Here is a 19,181-nt window from a genome sequence, read left to right on the forward strand (position 1 = left end):
TTCTCTTTCTTTGCCTCTTTTAGTGCAATCGCTTCAGCCCACCTTGAAAAAGAATCAGTCCCAACGAGTATGTAAGAATGTCCAGCTGAAGATTTGGGCGTTATAGGACCGACAAGGTCAAGTCCCCAAGATTCGAATGGCCACGAAGCTACAGTGGGGTGTAGAGGCTCTGGTGGCTGATGTAGGAAATTAACGTGAATCTGACAAGCTTCGCACTTCTTCGCATATTCCATAGAATCTTGAACCATTGTGGACCAATAATAACCTATTCTCTTTAATCGGAAATGAAGCTTTGGTCCAGATTGGTGAGCACCACAAACTCTCGAGTGTGCTTCTTCTAATGTCTTAGCTGATTCTTCCTTTCCCAAACATCGAAGGAAGAGACCTTCAAATGAACGATGGTAAAAAGTATCTTTGTAGTAGATAAATCGAGCAGCTCTTCTACATATTTCAGTCTTATGTCGAGATCCAATGGAAGCTTTCCATGTTGAAGATAATCTAGAATGGACTGTCGCCAATCTTCTTCTTCAATAATGCAAACTGATATAGCATTTGCTTTTTGATGCTCACTTTCGATTGGTGGGGTGACCCATTTTTGGCAAAGTGAAATGTGCAATGTCTCATCTTCTGAAACCGTAAGAGCAGTAGCCAAATTTGCTAGGGCATCTGCTTTTTTGTTCTCCGAACGAGGAACAGGCTCTAGTGTTACACCATCAAACCTCTCCAGTAGTCGTCTCGCATAAACGAAGTAAGGCTTAAGGTCTTTGTGCTTCACATCATACTCCAGCAGAAGTTGGTTGATTATCAACTTCGAATCGCCGTAGATCTCAACGTATGTTATTCAAATTTCTATGGCAATTTGAAGTCCTATGATGAACGCTTGATATTCAGCAGCGTTGTTTGAACAAAATTCACCAAGTGTGAAGCTATAGGGTAACATATGTTTCTCAGGTGAGACAAAGACAACACTTGCCCCCGCTCCATTTCTTCGTGCTGCACCATCAAAGTACATGGTCCAAGGTTCCTTTATTTCAACATAGAATACTTCTTCATCAGGCAAGTCCTCGTACATTTCCAATCTGATAGGACTGGATGATTCGCTAAGAAGTCTGCCAATGCTTGCCCCTTCATTGCCATTTGCGGTACGTAAACAATATCGTATTGTTGGAGCAAAATAGCCCATTTTGCCAAACGTCCAGAAATGATCGGCCTAGACAAGATATATTTCATTGGATTAGCCTTAGCAACTACATGCACCGTAAAGGCTTGTATATAGTGCATTCATTTATCGACAGCGAAGAAGAGAGAAAGACACATCTTCTCAATTGGAGAGTAGTTTAACTCAGCTCCGATCAAGGTTCTACTCAAGTAAAGGGCTCGTTCTTTCCCTTTTTCTCCTTCTTGCACCAACAACGCTCCGAGCGATCTTTCTTGCGCCGTGATATATAATATTAACGGCTTTCCTGCTATGGGTGCACCTAAGACGGGTGGATTAAGCAAGTATTTTTTTATGCTTTCAAAAGCCTTTTCACATGCTTGATCTCACTCGAAACTTGTATCCTTCCTCATCAATCTCTGGAAAGGTTGGCATCGGCCAGCTAGGTTGGAGATGAATCTCCTGATAGGCCAGACGACCCTGGAGGCTTCTCAGCTCATGTAAGTTCCTAGGTCTTGGCATTTTTTGAATAGCGTCAATCTTTGACTGATCGATTTCGATTCCCCGATGTCTTACAATGAAACCAAGGAACTTCCCGAGGTAACTCCGAATGCACACTTGAGAGGATTCATCTTTAATTGATACTTTCTCAAGCGATCAAAGACTACTTTTAGATCCCCCAGATGATCTTGTTGCTTTTTGGACTTAACCACGAGATCGTCAACGTAACATTCAACATGTTTATGTAGCATGTCATCAAAGACCTTTTGCATGGCGCGCTGATAAGCGGCACCTGCATTTTTTAGTCCGAAGGGCATTACCTTATAACAATATATCCCTTTCGGAGTTCGAAATGCTATCATTTCTTCATTTTTGAGTGCCATCCGAATTTAATTGTATCTTGATGATCCATGCATAAAAGATAAGGATTCATGTCCTGTAGTAGCATCAACCATGATTTCGGTGATTGGTAATGGAAAATCATCCTTGGGACATGCATTGTTTAAGTCACGAAAATCAACGCACACACGAAGTTGGCCGTTCTTCTTTCTTACCGGAACAATGTTTGCTATCCATGTTGGATATTTCACTTCACGGATGAAACCCGCCTCTATCAATTTATTGACCTCAACTTCGATTCGAGGTATAAGTTCTGGTCGAAATCGACATTGTGCTTGTTTCACTGGCCGATATCCTTGTTTAATTGCAAGGTGATGGACTGCCACTTTTGGATCAAGTCCTGGCATTTCTTTGTATGACCAAGCAAAAATATCTCTGTATGTGATGAGTAGGTTCATATATTTACTTTCTTCATCACGAGTAAGTGACGCACTTATGAAGGTTGGACGCGGATCTTCTATCGTGTCAAGATTTACTTCCTTAAGTTCGTCAACTGTTGGCTGATTGTCATCTTCTAATGATGATGGGGCTTCTTCGACATCTTCTTCAGATGTTTCAGTGTCTGAGGCCTCTTCAACAGTAACATGGCAACATTCGGCCTTATCTTCCTCGTATTCTTCACTCTCATCCAACGGTTTTGTTAGGATGACAGTATGCGGCTTCACCTTCAAGGAGCCCTCCGTATTTTCAAAAATACGAGTTCTTCTTCTCATTCTGGAGGGAACACTACTACAGATTTCTTTGTCACCTTTCGTCTCAGTAAATTGCCCCTTTTTTTAAGCTTCTCCTATCTCTTCATGTCCCAGGCGTTCGAAAACTGACGCAGAACATTCGTCCTTATTTTTCGCTGGTGTAAAGCTTAGTCTTCGGAAAACTGAAGGTCGTTTAAAAGAAATAGGTACACGTGATGCAGAAACCCTTTGGTTAGCACTTTCTTTATTTTTTTCAAGGACGTCAACTTCTTCTACCGTAATATGGTTCGTGTCTGCAACCTTTGCTTTCCCTTTCCTGGTAATGCGAACAGGCTCTGGTGATTTATATCCAAGGCCTGCTCTTGAGGTAGGTATGACGTAACCCTCTTTTTGCAACTTCTTTTGGGTTGAAGAAAGTTTGAGTATTTCATCGAAGATCCGTAGGCTTTTAAACTCAGTATGAGTTGTAAAATCATAGCCTGCTTTTGCCAAAAGCTTATATGCTTGTGGGTCAAAGCATCCTTCGTTCGCTTCTCAGGCAAGATCACCTTTATCTGGTCGTCCTCGGACTTTTTAGCCTCTTGCTTTGTTATCTTTGTAAGAGGCGTGGTGAAGTTCTCTTTCAAGATTTCTACATCACCGATCTTTAGGTTTCCCGAGCATTCCGTAAATGGTGATTCACCTTTCTTTCGCCGAGATAAAGGGACATAGCGAAGGATAAGAGCACTTGGCACTTTCGCAACCTTCATTCTTTTGGACATTAGAAGTATTTACTTCTTTGATTAATCTTTTGGCTGAAGAATCTTCCAGTTGTTCCGACTTAGGTTTATCACAGCTCTTGATCAAGGAGATTTCTGTAGGTATAGTTTCCCTTATAACCTCAGTCTTCATATAGAATTTTGCATCTGCAAAATGAGACTCAGCCTCTGAGAACGGGTTCGTATCAGCTTCAATTTTCTTAATGTCATCTTGATAAAATTTGAAACATTGATGTAGTGTGGACGTTACTACTTCATTTCCATGAATCCAAGGGCGCCCTAATAATAACTTGTAGGTGGTCCTGCAGTCTATGACATGGAATAGAGTGTTAGCCTTTAAGTCCCCAATGCTGAGTTCAAGACGGATCATGCCAATTGCTCGCTGACCACCTTGATTGAAACCTTGGATCACCAGTTTACTATTTGATAACTCTTCCATCGAAATGCCTAGCTACTTCATGGTTGACTTAGGCATTATATTGACAGCTAAGCCATCATCAATAAGAATTCGGTTGACCTTTTGTTCCTGAATATATCCTGAGACAAATAACGGTCTGTTATGGGGTTTTGACCCAAGCAACAAATCTTCATTTGTGAAGCCAATAGACGTACAACATGAAGCACATGTGTTTGCTTGAGAGGCTGGAATGTCAGAATCTTTCAATGCCTTAACAAGAGCATTTTTTACCTCTCGAGGAAGCGACAACAAATCTTTTATATTGAAAGATGACATACCCTCTGACTTTGTCGTTACTTCTGTTGAACTTGTAGAAGCATTGTCATTGTCAGTTATAGTGATAGTGTGACAAGAAACTATTTCAAAGATTTCCTCTTGATTATCATTAAGGAAACTCGCTGGAAAGAAATCTTCCAAAGTAATCATTTGTTGAGGTCGAGAAATATATTCGTTCTCTTCCACGACCAGCTTAGGTTTCCTCAAACTTTTATTTCTCTTTTTCTTTTGAGTTCTGCTTCTTCTTTTATGGTCTCGATATAGGCGAGACTCTTTCTTGACGCAATTTTGTTTTTGCTTCTTCCGACGAGTTACAAGAGTCCATTCTCCTTCTCCGTCCTCTGTAAATTCGTCTTTTTCTTAAGAGTTCTTCCTATGAGCCGTGTGTTGGGATGAAATGGCCATAGGTTCGAGGGTCCCAAATTGGATCCAACCCACTTTGTCGTCATGAAATGAGATTGTGGACGACTGGCTGCCAGAACTTGGGATTATCGCAGCATGATTTATTTGGGCCACTTCATCAAGATCCAGCTCAATCTTCTTTTCTCGAGCTAGCTTCAAGATTCGTTCTTTCAAAACGAAGTATTTTTCTATTGGATGACTAACGACTCGATGATATACATAATAGTTAGGATCATTTGTTTTTCCCATTTGTTCAGGTCGTTTGCATTCAGGGAGTTCTATGAGTCTCTTTTCCAGTAGTTGCTCTAACATATTTGTAAGGTCAGAATCTGGAAAAGGATAAATCTTTTCTTGTCTTTCTTCCAGAGATGGGCGACATCTTACATTTCCATCTTGTCGCTTTTCTATCTTCTTTTCTTTTTCTTTTCCTTTCGAAGAAAATTTGAGAGGAGTCGTATTAACGACCATAGATTCCTTCATAGAACCCTTGGAGATCTTCTCTGTACTCTTCATTTCCTTATTCTCTTTCTTCACATCTGAGACCAAAGGCTCTTTATTACCTCTACTAGCAATACTTATCTCCATGTCATGAGCACGAGTTGCTAGTTCTTCAAATATGCGGGGTTTTATCCCCTGAAGGATATAAAGAAGTCCCCAATTCATGCCTTGAGTGCACATTTTCACAGCAGATACTTCCATGAGTTTGTCCTTGCAGTCAAGACTTAGAGCTCTCCACCGGTTGATATATTCAACAACCGGTTCACCTTTTCTTTGTTTGCAACTGGTGAGCTCCATCATACTGACGGTTCTCCTTGTGCTGTAAAAGCGATTCAAGAATTCTCTTTCAAGCTGTTCCCAACTCTCAATTGTTTCAGGTTCGAGATCAGTATACCAGTCAAAGGCATTTCCCTTCAACGTTCAGACGAACTGCTTGACCATTTGATCGCCTCTTGTGCCAGAATTCTCACAAGTTTCAATGAAGTGGGCAATATGTTGCTTGAGATTGCCCTTTCCATCGAAATGCTGGAACTTTGGAGGTTGGTATCCAGTAGGCATTCTTAGATCATTAATCCTCTTAGTATATGGTTTAGAATACAAGAGGGAGCTTTGAGAAGGTCCGCCGTATTGCGCTCTGATCGTGTTCGTGATCATATCTTGGAGCTGCTGAACAGACAGCGAAGCGATCGAAGTGGAATACTGCGATTGATTTTCTTGAGTGATAGTCTTTCCCTTATCATTTATCTTGAGAGTAGGGGTTTGACTCGACTCAGCAACATCTTTATTTTCAATCTGATTCTTCAGGGAAGCGATTTCATAATCCCTTTCTTCCACCGTCTTCATCAGCGCAACGAGTTTCCTTTCCATTTCAGCCATCCTTTCTTCCGTGCTGCTTGCATCGGCCATCATAACATACATCACATCGATTTCTGGAATTTTCTCCAACTGAACAGAGGAAGGAGCAGACTCGATGAACAAAGGATTCTCCTTGATAACGACCCCAACTTGAGTAGGTTTCTTCATCTGCTGCAGTATTTTCTTAGCAACAGCTGAAGGTGTTTGATCTTCTCCTAACCGGATTTCTTTTGAACGGCTACGGGTGATCGGCCCTGTGTAAGAGGTATTGCTCGAAGAAGTTTTCTTAGATGTCATTGTTTCTTCTTTCTTTTTCTTGAGAGAAGTTTGAGCCTTGGGAAAGAGATGAGAGGTAGAGATTGTTTCATTGGGCATGCTAATTTGTTCACACAAAATTTTCGGAGAAATTATATTTCGTGGAGTTGAACTTTTATATTTGTAGTATGTGTTGTATAGTGGATTCAATCTCTAATCTTTATCCTCTAATTCTTTCTCTCGAACTTGATGTGAAGATTGAGATGCTTGTTCTTGAATTTGGATCGAAGTTATATGTTCTTCGAAAGTTTTCAAGTCTTCAAGCATTCACAGTCTTCAAGTTGGTCTTCGAATCTTCAAGTCTTCAAGAGAGTCTTCAATTTGGTGTGAATTCTCTCAATTCTGAAATTCTGAACCCCCAAAATGAATGAGGTCCCATCTATTTATAAAGGTTTACATAGGTTTTGGTGGACAATTGGGCTTGGGTAATTGTGGGCCAAGCCCAATTCTTTAAATGGATTTATTTAAATTTAAATATTAATCCACTTTGTTTTATCGTAAATTGGGTTTTGGGCCAAGACTGTGAACCAAATCGATTCCAAGCCCAATACTCATATGACCCAATTATATATTTTAATTGTCAAATTATCTTTAATTTTAATTTATGGTTAATATATAATTAATCCCTAAATAAAATAGATAATGACGTGGCCGTTTATGATTGGGCCAAATTTTTTGGTTCTACAGTTATCAATTAAATCTCGAGCATTTAATGCAATATTGTCCCGAGATTTTTGTAATCTTGACTCTTTTGTAATTAAATTCGCACAAATTATGTAATTATGTAAGTTTTTTATTTTTTCCATATTAAACTTTTAATTTACTATTTGAGTTAGATATTTTTCTTAAAAGTTTGATTTTTTAGGGTTGTAATTAATTATTGTGAGATATTTGTGGAGGGAATAAAGATTTGTAAAGAGATTTGTAGAGGGAGAGATGTTGATTTTGAAACATGAGGAGGGTACTACGGTAATTTCACATTTAAAAATTTTGAAATTATTAATAAATAAGGAAGAATGGGGTCATAGATTAGTTTTTTTCAAAATTGGGTCATAAATCCAAAGTGAATTATGGGAGGGGTCAAAATTTCAAATTTCCCAAGAAGAGGAGGGTAGGCGACTGCTACATTAAAGTAGGAAGAAGACAAAGTTAGGGCTAGGGTTTTGATTTGATTTTGCTCTCTTTTTTTTCCTTCCTTCCTTTTATTTAACTAAAGAAACAAACCCAAAAAATAAAAAAGAAAAAAGAAAAAAAAACTAATGTTCAAAAAAATTAAGATGAAGAGATTTTTCCTAAAATAAAAAACTCAAATAAAAACATAAAGAATAAAAATAAAAAAAAAACCCAAATAAAAACATAAAGAATAAAAATAAAAAAACCCAAATAAAAACCTAAAGAATATTTGGGAAGGAAAAATTAAAAAAACCCAAGAATAGAGTCTAAAAGGAAAAATTTAATTTTCAAAACTTTAAATTAAGACTTAATTTAAAACCTCCTTTGTAAAATTCGAAAACTTAATTTATCTTAATCCAACGAAAATAAACTTGATTCTAATTTACCCAAAATTAAAACTACAAAATAAGAAGATCGAAGAATTTCACTTGACCGAAAAAAAAATCCAAAGACACAAATGAAATATCAAAATAATCAGACCAGAGAATGCGGGGTGTTACATGAGTTGTTCTTGCCCGATTAGCTACATAGCAAGAATCACTTGCAGACCTTCACAAGTCAACACCATTCCCCGTCATTATTGAGAGGATACATCTCAACCAAACTTTTCCGATCATGACGATGATGATTAGGGAGTCTCTTTCTCCATTTATTTATTGTTTTGACCCTTTCATTTTGTTAATTTCATTGCTAGGTTATTTTTTCTTTTTAGTTAGGTTTGTTGTTTAGTTAGGAATGTTTTTTTTTGGATTAAGATGCAGGTCTGCTGTGGAAAATTTTGTTGGATATTAATATGCATATCTATCATGCGAGAACAAGTAAATCATATTTTAAAATTTTTTATTTGTTTGTTCATTGTTTCTGCAATGTCGATTTCATAATGAATATCATGCTTATCTTTTTAATGAATCGCTTTCTTTTGTTCTTTGTGTGTGTCTCATGTCGATGAGGATAACTAACGACATGTATTTGTTAGGTTCTAACGACATGAATTTGTTAGGTTTCTTAATCTTATGATCAAGCCTGCTTCATTTTCTACTATGTTTTGTTAATAAACTATTTTACGTTTCAAGGTTAAATTTTTTCAATATTACGAAGTCCTTGTCAAGTTTGTTGAAAAGCTTCATGCATCTCTAAAAAAGTCTTTTCCGAGTGAGGCTATTGTTTCTCTTAAATTTGGGGAGGTAACTGCGTGTATTTTTACTTATAAAGAAAATGCTATTTCAATTTCATAAAAAATCTTACTCTTTACTTTTTGAAAAAAATAGTACTAAAGAATATGCAGAAAAATAGTCTTGTTAAAAAAATAGTCATTTGCATAAACCAAAAAATGAAAAAAGAATTTTAAACAATAAAAAATAAAATAAAGTCCAACAAAAAAGAGAGTACTTGTGAGAAAATAAGATTGTGGAAAACATAAATAAGTAAGAGAAAGAAAAGATTGGTAGGAAATTTGAGGGGCAAAAAAATGCACATAAATTTATTGTGAGCCCCACTATAAACACTCATGTAGTTTAGGTTGAGTGGCAAAAGTAGCCTTGAGGTATAGCTTTACAACATAGTATAACCTCGTGACGCCCACTATAGATATGTTATGGTCAAGTCATTACCTAAAGGCCTTTAGATGTCGCCGTGGTGCAATACCAATGTTAGTGTTCTAGAAATCACAGGGGCTAGTAGCCAAGTCCACGTGTCATTTCGATATAAAATTTTTTAAACAAACTGAAAGTGTACAAATTCCTTGCTATTGAAAATAGTTTTTGGTTTATAAAATAAGGGGATTTAGAAATATTTTTATTTTCGAAACAAAACTAGTTCATGATAACGTTGGCTTGAAGTTAAGGTTAGGGAATTTACTTATGAAGTCTTTCCTTAGACAAATATGAGTCATTTACTTAGATCATTTGGATTATGATTCATTTAAATTTTTAGCATGTTGTTTGTTTAGGATTGTTGTTATTGTGTTTGCTTGGAGACAACCAAATAGCTAATTTTGGTGGTGTGATAAGTTTGACTTTGTACGACAAAAAGCTTATTTTCTAGATATGTTTGAGTATAAAAATGACCCATTTCCTTACGTATTTTACAAAAAGTATTTACATATTGTTATAGTAGGATAAAAGCTAAACATTTCAGGGTAAAATGTAACATGAGGTGTTTGGAGATAAATTGAGATAAATTGTGATCAAACTGGTAAGAAACTCACGTTTTCTTACTCTAGGAGAAAACACTGCTTGGCATCAATTAATGAAACACATGTTTTGATTTGGAGGGCATAGAAGTCATCTCACATTTGAATTACCTTAGTCAAATTGATGTAGTCCGAGTCAGAACCATTCAGTTTTCCAGAATACCAACACTATCCTCCTATTTTCTGTGGGAAATTCAACCAATCTCAAGCTCTATATAATGAAAACTTCCTCATAAGTTCTAGCATCTCATTCACTCTTATTTCAATCTCCTAACGTATATAATTCATTGTAATATTTTCACTTTGTCATTTGATTGTTCTCAAATCCTAGTTCTTAGTGACCCTTTGTTAAATTTTGTACCTTCTTGTTTTAATTTAAGTTGATTTTCATCTATACTTCATCTATTTTCATTCATTTAATGGGTTCTAGCTAGTGTTAACTCCGTTCAAGCTCAAAAGAGAGAAGATTAATCCAAGGCTTATTGTACTTTGTCATTCTGTAAATTCAAGCAATGGAAATCATTTATCTTATTTTATTGACTATTTTCCTCATTTAATTAAGTAGTAATTTAGTTTTCAACCTCTCTGTTTAATGTCTTAGGTAAATTTATTTAATTTTAACACATTTGAAAAACCAAGGATGGCGCTTTTCTAGGTTAATTCCTAAAAACTTTTTCTCAAGTGATTTTTTACATTGGTCGCTAGAAAATTGATTTATACATTGAATCATAATTCTAGTACTGAGAAGGTTAGGTTAAGTAAAATCTTAAGGAACTAATATGGGATGTGACTTTCACATAAGTGCATAAACCACGATCTTAGACACAGGCCCTCTAACTCATAAAAGCATGTGAATTCATAATTATATTATAGGATTATAATCACGCATAGACATACGACAGTAGGTTACCCTATACTTTTAAACAACCAAAAACAGTTCGTGAAAAGATCAGAACTCAGTGTATTACTTGTGACCGTGTGCCTTTATACACGTTTCTCTTATCCTTTGAGGTATATAATTCCCAACATGCTCTCATTTAGATCTTCAATACGGATAGTTGCTTGTAGTAACCTTTTGAAATAAACAATTTAGCAGAAACATATTAGATCACTAAAAATCCCAAAAATATCACTAAAAGAAATTAGTGCATTGTTTAGATTCCAATCAAAAGTTCTAATTTGCTTGTTAAAATATTACTGTAATTATAAAGTTTCAATCTTTCAAATCCTTGAAATTTAAACAATTAATTACATGCAATTGTAGCGAATATTCAAAGACAATAACGTAAAGAGATATGACACAAAGACATTTTTTATTTGGTTTGGTATCCTAGCCTAGTCTATTAGGTCAGGTCAATAAAATAAGATTAACAATCAAAAGTTTGTACAATTTACAATCAATTGAATGAACTCACTTCATTGGTGGATAATTTTCTCATTCAATTGAATATTTAAATATAAGTTCCCTTGTGTTGTAGACCACCGCTTGAACTCTCTTCATTGATGGATGCACCCTCTCCAAAGACTTCATAGAAATCTCATAAAAGAAAAACAGCAAATCTCATAAAAGAAAAATAGCTCACAAGATTTCACTTCTCAAAATTACATGAAAAAAACACTCAAAATATTACGCCATAAACAATGTTTAGCCTGAACAATTTGAGTGAACAAATAAACTTTGTTTCACACTCTTCTTGGTTGCAATGTTCCATGACTACACTCTAAAAATAGACAAGAAAAATTAAAATACAAATTAAAAAAAAAACTCAAATAAATAATTGAATTAGACACGTAAAATAAATAAACAAGGGAAAGATACACTTTTGGTCGTGAATTTTGGGTAGGTATGTATTTGGTTCCTATAGAATTAAAATGGACACTTTTGATCTCTGAAGTTTGGATTAGGTGTATATTTGGTCCTTAAAGTTTTAAAATAACATTGTTAGTCCCTAAACTTTGTGAAATAGGTTTAAATGGTCCCTGAATTATTGGTGGACTAATATTAAATTACGTGGCAATTAAATGGTTGACTGTATCATACTTATTTTGCAAATGTATTAATTGAATAATATTTTTGCCACTATTGGATTTCTTTTTTTTTTTTTCCTTTTAACAGATAATCTCATTGTTTGACCTTCTTCATTCTCCCTTCATCTAGTGAACTTCACCACGGGCTGCTAGTTGTCGTCCCAGTATCATCGGTCGTCATTGTCGTTGCCGCCAACCTCCAGCGACTTTCACCAGTCATGGAGATGGAACGAAGGAGATAGTGCGAGTGTTCCACGACAGAGAATGGTTGAGGCATGGTGGGTCTATTCCTTGGTGGCAGTCAAGGCTAATCATGTTGGAAACAAAGTAGGCTATCACAACACAAATCAAGAGAAGAAGATTGTTCTCTTACTCACACTAAATTGGAGAAACAAAAACTTGTATTTTGAAAATGACTTTGCTTTTTTTTAGATGATTACAAATGACAAATCCTACACATATTTATACTAGTAGGAAAAATACACCAAAAGACATTAATAGTAAATATCAATACATGTGACATTTCACTAATACATGAACATTCATCAATGTATCTAGTGATTCATGTATCCTATTGTTCATGTATATAATTTATTGATAATTCATGTATTTGCAATATGTCTAGATTAATTTTAACATCCTCCCTTAATCTAGACTTGAGCAACTCCTAGCCTTTCTCTGAACTTAACAAATAAGTCAAACTTCACACTACAACAAATCTTAGTTTTAATGTCGGAGAAAAAAAAATGCGGAGGAAACGATGTCGCACAAGAAAAACAGGAGGCAACCATGTTGGACATGCAAAAAACACGCCCAATTTTAATTTTTTTTTTAGGTATCCATGTCGAGTCTAGCCCGCCATTGTAACTTTAGTTTTAATAGCGGGCCAAACTTGCAATGAAAATTGCCCGATTTTAACCCTAAATTAAATTTTTTACCCGAAAATTTTTTGCCTCCCCAGCTCCCTTTGTCGCACAAACCCTCTCTACCCTCTCGTGAAACCGGAGTGAACATTGCTCCATTCCCGTGGAAGGGGAGTAAACGACCACGTACAGGAGGTGCGAGCGAGACCCAACGGTGAGGAACAATTTTCGACGGCAGAGAGCGACAAATCTGTAGCGGTGAGCTTCGATTCGGTGGCAGGGAGCGAATATATGGCGACGACGACAATATCGAAGGCTTCTTTCCTCATTCTCTTTTCTTCCCTCATATTTGCCCATTTTCATCTCTGTTGCAGGAATGAGTTTGAGTTTGTTCTTTAAGTTTGAGTTCGTGTAGTGGGTAATTTAAATTTGCTCCACATCTGAGTTTGGGTAGTGGGTAATTGAGTTTGTTATTGTAGATTCAGGTTCATTCTCAACCTTCTGTCTTTTCATGTTTTTAGAATTTTCTTCAAGCTATTTCATGAAGCCTTCCAAGTTCCAACCACATACTTTCTTGTGAATGATACATTGTCCAATTGTTATACTCCATGTTATTGGGATTGATAAATAATTGAGGCAATGATAAATAATTGAGGCAATGTGGTTGAAAACATGTTTTGTAACCCTATAATTGTAGGGCACATTTTCTTTTTATGAATAAATTTTCAATTAGCACAAAACTTTTTCAATTGAAACCATTGTTTTATTAAAATCCTGAAGATAGGGAACTTCTATTTTCTTTAAGGTTTCTTATTAAGCTTATTATATAATCATAATAGCTTAACCTTAGATTTTTAATTAGGATAAACTTTTAATAAATACTGTATTAAGTTTATATGATTTTAAAGTTTAAATGTGGTTTTAGTTCCCAAACTTTTATCAATCTTTTTTAGTCCTTGAACTTTAGAAAGTATGATTTTTGTTCTTAAACTTCTATACGCTTTGCTATTTTGGCTTTTGAATATTTAAAATCTCAATTTTAGTTCTCAATAACAAATGAGGTTATGTCACATTTGATAGGGATATGGTAGGGTCTAAATGTGTAATTTAATGAGAGCTAGTAGACTAAAATTGAGTTTTTGAAAGTTAAAGGGATAAAAAAGGGAAGTGGGTAATAAATTAAGGATTAAAATCAAATTCCAAAAGTTCAGGCTTAAAATTGAAAATTTGTAAAAGTTGAGGGACCTACTTGGTATCACTATGTACACTTCTCTGCTATCAGTTTCCTTGTGATGCGATATTATATGGAAATTGATGACAACGCATGCACTGACTAAACACAATTTTAGTGTGTATAGTATTAGAAGGTGACATGGCTCATGACTTCCACAGCCTCCAGTAATGCACTCATATGCCGTATATGTAAATCTAGGGTAGAATGCCTGCTCCAGTCTCTTGATTTTGTATGATTAATGTGGTAGACAGTTACTACATTTTATTATGGGAAAATTGTACACCACTCCTTACCATAGTTATTACAATGGTATATCTTTATAAGAATTAAACCAATTAAACCCTCAAACTTTGATAAGTGAAAAAATTGAACCTCTGAACATTTAATTAAAAAAATTAAACCCTCAAGCTTTAATGAGTGAGAAAGTTTCACTCCTAAATTTTCAATTGTAAAAATGAAACTCTTGGACTTTAAATTATACATTTCCCATCATATGTTTGTTATTTATTTATTTCCATTTATACTTAAACTGAACGGTAAATGATTCTTTGTCATTAATTTTCAGGGCCAGAACAACGAGTTTTCTGCCATCTTTAATCTATAAGACTTCAAAGGTGTTGATGCATAAATTTAGACTCTTGGAATCTCGCCAAACTCGCACCAATCTTCTAAAATAAAGGGATCGACTAGACTTGCAAAGCAGAATAGCACTAAGACCAGTGTGACTCTTGCCACACGGGCTCCGATGCTTAAGTTAGAATGGAGTAGTTGAGTATAAAGTGTAGGGTGTTGTGATCATACCTCTAGGGTTTGGCTTACTTCCCTATTTATAGAAGTTGAATCCTTGTCTCCCTAGGGTTTACAGAAGTTGAACCCTAGTGTCTTTAGTAGATCTAGACTTCTGGGCCCATGTGTTTTGTCGTGGATCGGGATCAACGGTCGAGATCAGGTGGGTACAAAGATCGAGGGGAGTCGAATTAGGGTTCTCAACCTTTTGGTCAAGAACACCTCGACACCAAGAAGACTTAAGCACCGAGGCCTGGTCGGCACCGAGTAGTGGCCACGGGTCGGTCCGGGTTGGCCCGGGCCGACGGTCTTCGATGATTGCCCTTCTGTCGCTTCGTCCGTTCTATATTTTTCTTCCCATAACAGTAGCCACCACTCTTAAAATAGAAGCCAATAAACATAAGTAAAATGCTAAGACTTCTATATTGAAAGTACTTGTCACTCGGTCGTTCAATGGGTGGCTGTTTCTGTAGAATAGCCCCCATACCATTTCGTCATAGTTGGTGATAGTCAAGCCTCTTGGGCTCTAGCGTACAATTAGTTTTAACTGTATAGATTTTTTTCCTTGGGATCTAACTTTTAGTTGTGCGAGTTGTACCACCCTTGGGTTTCTAACCTGTTTGGATTTTACAGGTTTCTAACCTTTTGGTTGGAGGTATATGCCAATTACCGCTGAGCTATGCTCGCTTTGGCACAATATATAAGTGTTTAAAATAAGTAAAAAAAAATTAATGAAAACAGTGTCAAAAAAGAAAAAGAACAAGTAAAACTAAAAGATAAATCACAACACGTTTAATATCTATTGAAAAAAAGTAAAAAAAAATAATGAAAGCACTTGCCACAATCTATAGAAGTATTAAAAAATAAAAAAAAACAAACAAATTAATGAAATAAAAAATTGCCCCGAGTATATAAAGGGTATACGTGGTATTTAATAAAAAGTTAAAAATAATGTTGTCTAAAAAAAAGTTTCTTCTCCATACGCACTTTTATATATATCATAGATATAATATAGATATAGATATGGATGAGCACGTGAAGATTATATTATGAAGTAACATTATGAGTAAATTACTCTCTATTTATTAGAGATCAAGAGAATTTCATTGTTTTAATTAGAGAGGGAAAGTTGTGACTAATTGACTCAGAGTTTGCTGCAAACAGCTAAAGAGAAGTATGTTTATAAGTCTTTTAAAAAAATAAATATCTAACATAGGTTGTAAAATATTTTAAATATAAGTTTGTTTTCATAAAATATGAACTTGATAAAAATTGTTTCTTCATGAGGCGAATTTTTAATATAAAAAAGATATAAATATTAATTGAAATTCAAACAATTTTAGATTACTTTGTTTTGTTTTTAAATTCCTCAAAATAGATATATAATCGTGAACAAATTATTATTTTAGAAACGTGCGATCTTTTGATATATTAAAAGGGGCACTATACTTTTAAGAATAGTATTTGAAAAATATATAACAGAATCCAAAAGTTAGTATGGATCACCTGAAAGCAAGATAAAGTATAATTAACATCACTTATTGATATGTGATGATGGATAACAATTCCAGCCCTGCAAAAATTAATTTGCGTAAATAATAAATCAATTCGATGACAAATTCAATATTTTTCAATGGAATTATATTATATCATAAATATACGTTGAGAATTTAAACCTAGGTTGAGATATATTAAATTGGAAGTTATGATTAAGTTAGAATATATTTTTTTAGTCCATCGATGATGATGTTTTAGTTCTTTTTTGAGTGGCAATCTACCTTCTTTTTATAGCCACCAATTTATTGTGTGAATATGCATTTGTCAGATTTATTTTTAAAAAATGTTTTCGAATTTTGTGATCAAATTAAAATAGTGAAAATTCTGAAAACAATATTTTTGTTGTTTTGGTGTTCATATTGTTTGGAACCTTGATCTGCAATACTTGCAAATCATAATGATTTTTAAATCATTTACACTATTTGGTTCGAAAAAAATGAATGAATTTGAAATCACGTCTTTTGTCAAAAGAAAATTTTAATTTCAAATAGGTCGGATTTGGAAGGATTTGAAATTAAAACATAACAACTTACAAATTTATCCTATTCTATAGGAGAAAAATAGATATTTAATTTCTTTTAATTTATTCACATCACTCTATCTTACACCTCCATAATTATTTATGAACTTTTTAGTGCTAAAAATTTTCAAACATATTACAATTAGGTGTAAAATTTGGTAATATTTCCATTTCTCATTTTTTAAAAAATATCTGAGATTTATCTTTTTGGTTTAAAAATAGTAAACATTCTTGTATGGACATATGTATAAAAGAAGTGGGAAAATAATTGATTTGTTCTTTCTTGTTTTCTATTTAAATTTTGTAAAACTATAAATCAAAATATTAGTTCCATAATGTAAAATGCATGGTATATACGAACAATTAGATATTAACAATTTAACTTTTAAATTTTTTAAAACATATTTTTCATGTAAAACTTTTATTTTATTAATTTAAAATTTAAGAGACCCAAGGGTGGTACAACATCTTCTAAATCAAAGAATATCTGGTCATATAAAGATTAAAGGAAAAAAAAAGTGACAAGTTTTATATTTTGTAATGATATTCCCTACTAAAAGAAATTTACAAAAAAAAAAAAAAAAGAAAAGAAAACCAAGGGTGTCGTCTTCCTCTTTCAACGGATGTGGTCAATCCACATGATGAATAAAATAGTAAATATAGTTTTTGGTCAGTTATGTTGCTGACGTACACTCTACCCCCGTGGTTGTGCATGAAGCGAAAATTTCTGATGTCTACTGTATTAATATCTGGTCCCAAACAACCAGGAAATGACATAGATGTTTATTTAGCTCCATTAGTTGATGATTTGAAGAAGTTTTCGAATGATGAAGTTAATGTTTTGATGCAGATTAAGAATGGTGTTTCACACTCAGAGCTATTTTACTGTAGACTATTAATGATTTTCTTACGTATGTGAATTTGTGTGCTTGTGCGGAGAAATTCTTGCAATTTGTAGGGAGAAAACTTCATCCATTTATTTGCCAAAAGGGAGGAAGATGGCGTATCTCGGGCATCGAAAATTCTTACCTCGTAATCATCCATATAGAAAGCAGAAGAAAACATTTAATGGTAAACAAGAATTAAGATTCACTCCTCAAATATTCATTTGGTAAGAAAGGAAAAAAAGGGAAAAAATGATGGAGATCTTTCAAATAGTTATTGGAATGAGTCTTTTTTTTTTTTTTTTTGAGTTGGAGTACTAGAAGTATCTTCAAGTGCGCCATTGTTTTGATGTGATGCACATTGAAAAGAATGTGTGCTCAAATCTATTTGCACATTACTTGATATTCCAGGAAAATCAAAGGATGGATTACCATCTCGTTTAGATTTTGTCGAATTGAATATTAGATCAAAGCTGGCCCCTCAAGTGGGAGAGAAAAGGATATTCTTACCTCCAGCATGTTATACATTATCACGGGTAGAGAAATTGAATTCGTGTAAGACACTATCAGAAACTAAAGTACCTGAAGGCTATTCATTTAACATACAGTATCTAATGTCGCTAGAAGAATTGAAACTTAATAACCTCAAGACACATGGTCATCACGTTCTTATGCAACAATTGTCATTCGTGGTATTTTACCGAAATATGTTATATATGTCATTATTCGACTATGCTTCTTCTTCAATGCTATATGTAGTAAAGCAATTGATTTGTCTAAGTTAAAAGGCTTGCAAGAAGACATAGCCGTCACTTTATGTTTGTTAGAAAAGTATTTTCCACTGGAATTCTCACAATAATGGTACACTTTATGGTGCATTTTGTAAGAGAAATGGAATTTTGTGGCCTATGTATTTGAGGTGGATGTATCATTTTGAACAATATATGAAAGTAATGAAGAATTATGTAAGAAACAGAACTCGACTGGAGGGATGCATTGGAGAAACTTATATTGTAGAGAAGGCTGTAGAGTTTTGTTCTTAATATATATCTAGAATTGATTAAATTGGGTTAAGGTCATCGATGAGGAAAGAGAATTCATACATTGATAGACCATTGTTTGTTTCTTCTTATAGTAGACCGAGTAAGGATCAACTAGATCAAGCTCACCTTTATGTCCTTCAAAATGTAAATGATGTGCTTCCATACGTAAGATATGCAAATTTCATTTTCTTTCATAACTTTCTAATTAAGTGATCATCTAGATCATAACTTTGTCATTGACATATGTTATATTTGCAACAGGCAACACATGAATGTTTTGTCTAAGCTTAATCCAAGTATGTCTAAAAACAAGAAGTGGCTTCAAGATGAGCATAATCACACATTTAGTAGTTGGTTGCGAGAACGGGTAATCTTAATCTCTAAACGTACAATTTAAGGTATACTTAAATGTCAGCTACTGATTTGAAATTGAATCTTAGGTTGCACTTACTCTCGGGGTGCCGAATAACTCCATAACACCTTCTTTAAGATGGATTGCTCATGGGCCTCGTCCAGATGTAGCCACCTATTGGGTTACGTGGTTAATGGTTGTCATTATCACGCAAAATACGTGATGATAGAAGAAAGGTTCA

General features: G+C 34.6%; 1 pseudogene; it reads right to left on the reverse strand.

The window, feature by feature from the left end:
• Positions 1-337: 337 nt before the first annotated feature.
• Positions 338-6,291, reverse strand: LOC148211743 (uncharacterized; annotated as a pseudogene).
• Positions 6,292-19,181: the final 12,890 nt, after the last annotated feature.

Source organism: Momordica charantia, assembly GCF_013281855.1.
Source record: "Momordica charantia cultivar OHB3-1 chromosome 4 unlocalized genomic scaffold, Mcharantia_2.0 BLBB01000004.1, whole genome shotgun sequence".
NCBI lineage: Eukaryota > Viridiplantae > Streptophyta > Magnoliopsida > Cucurbitales > Cucurbitaceae > Momordica > Momordica charantia.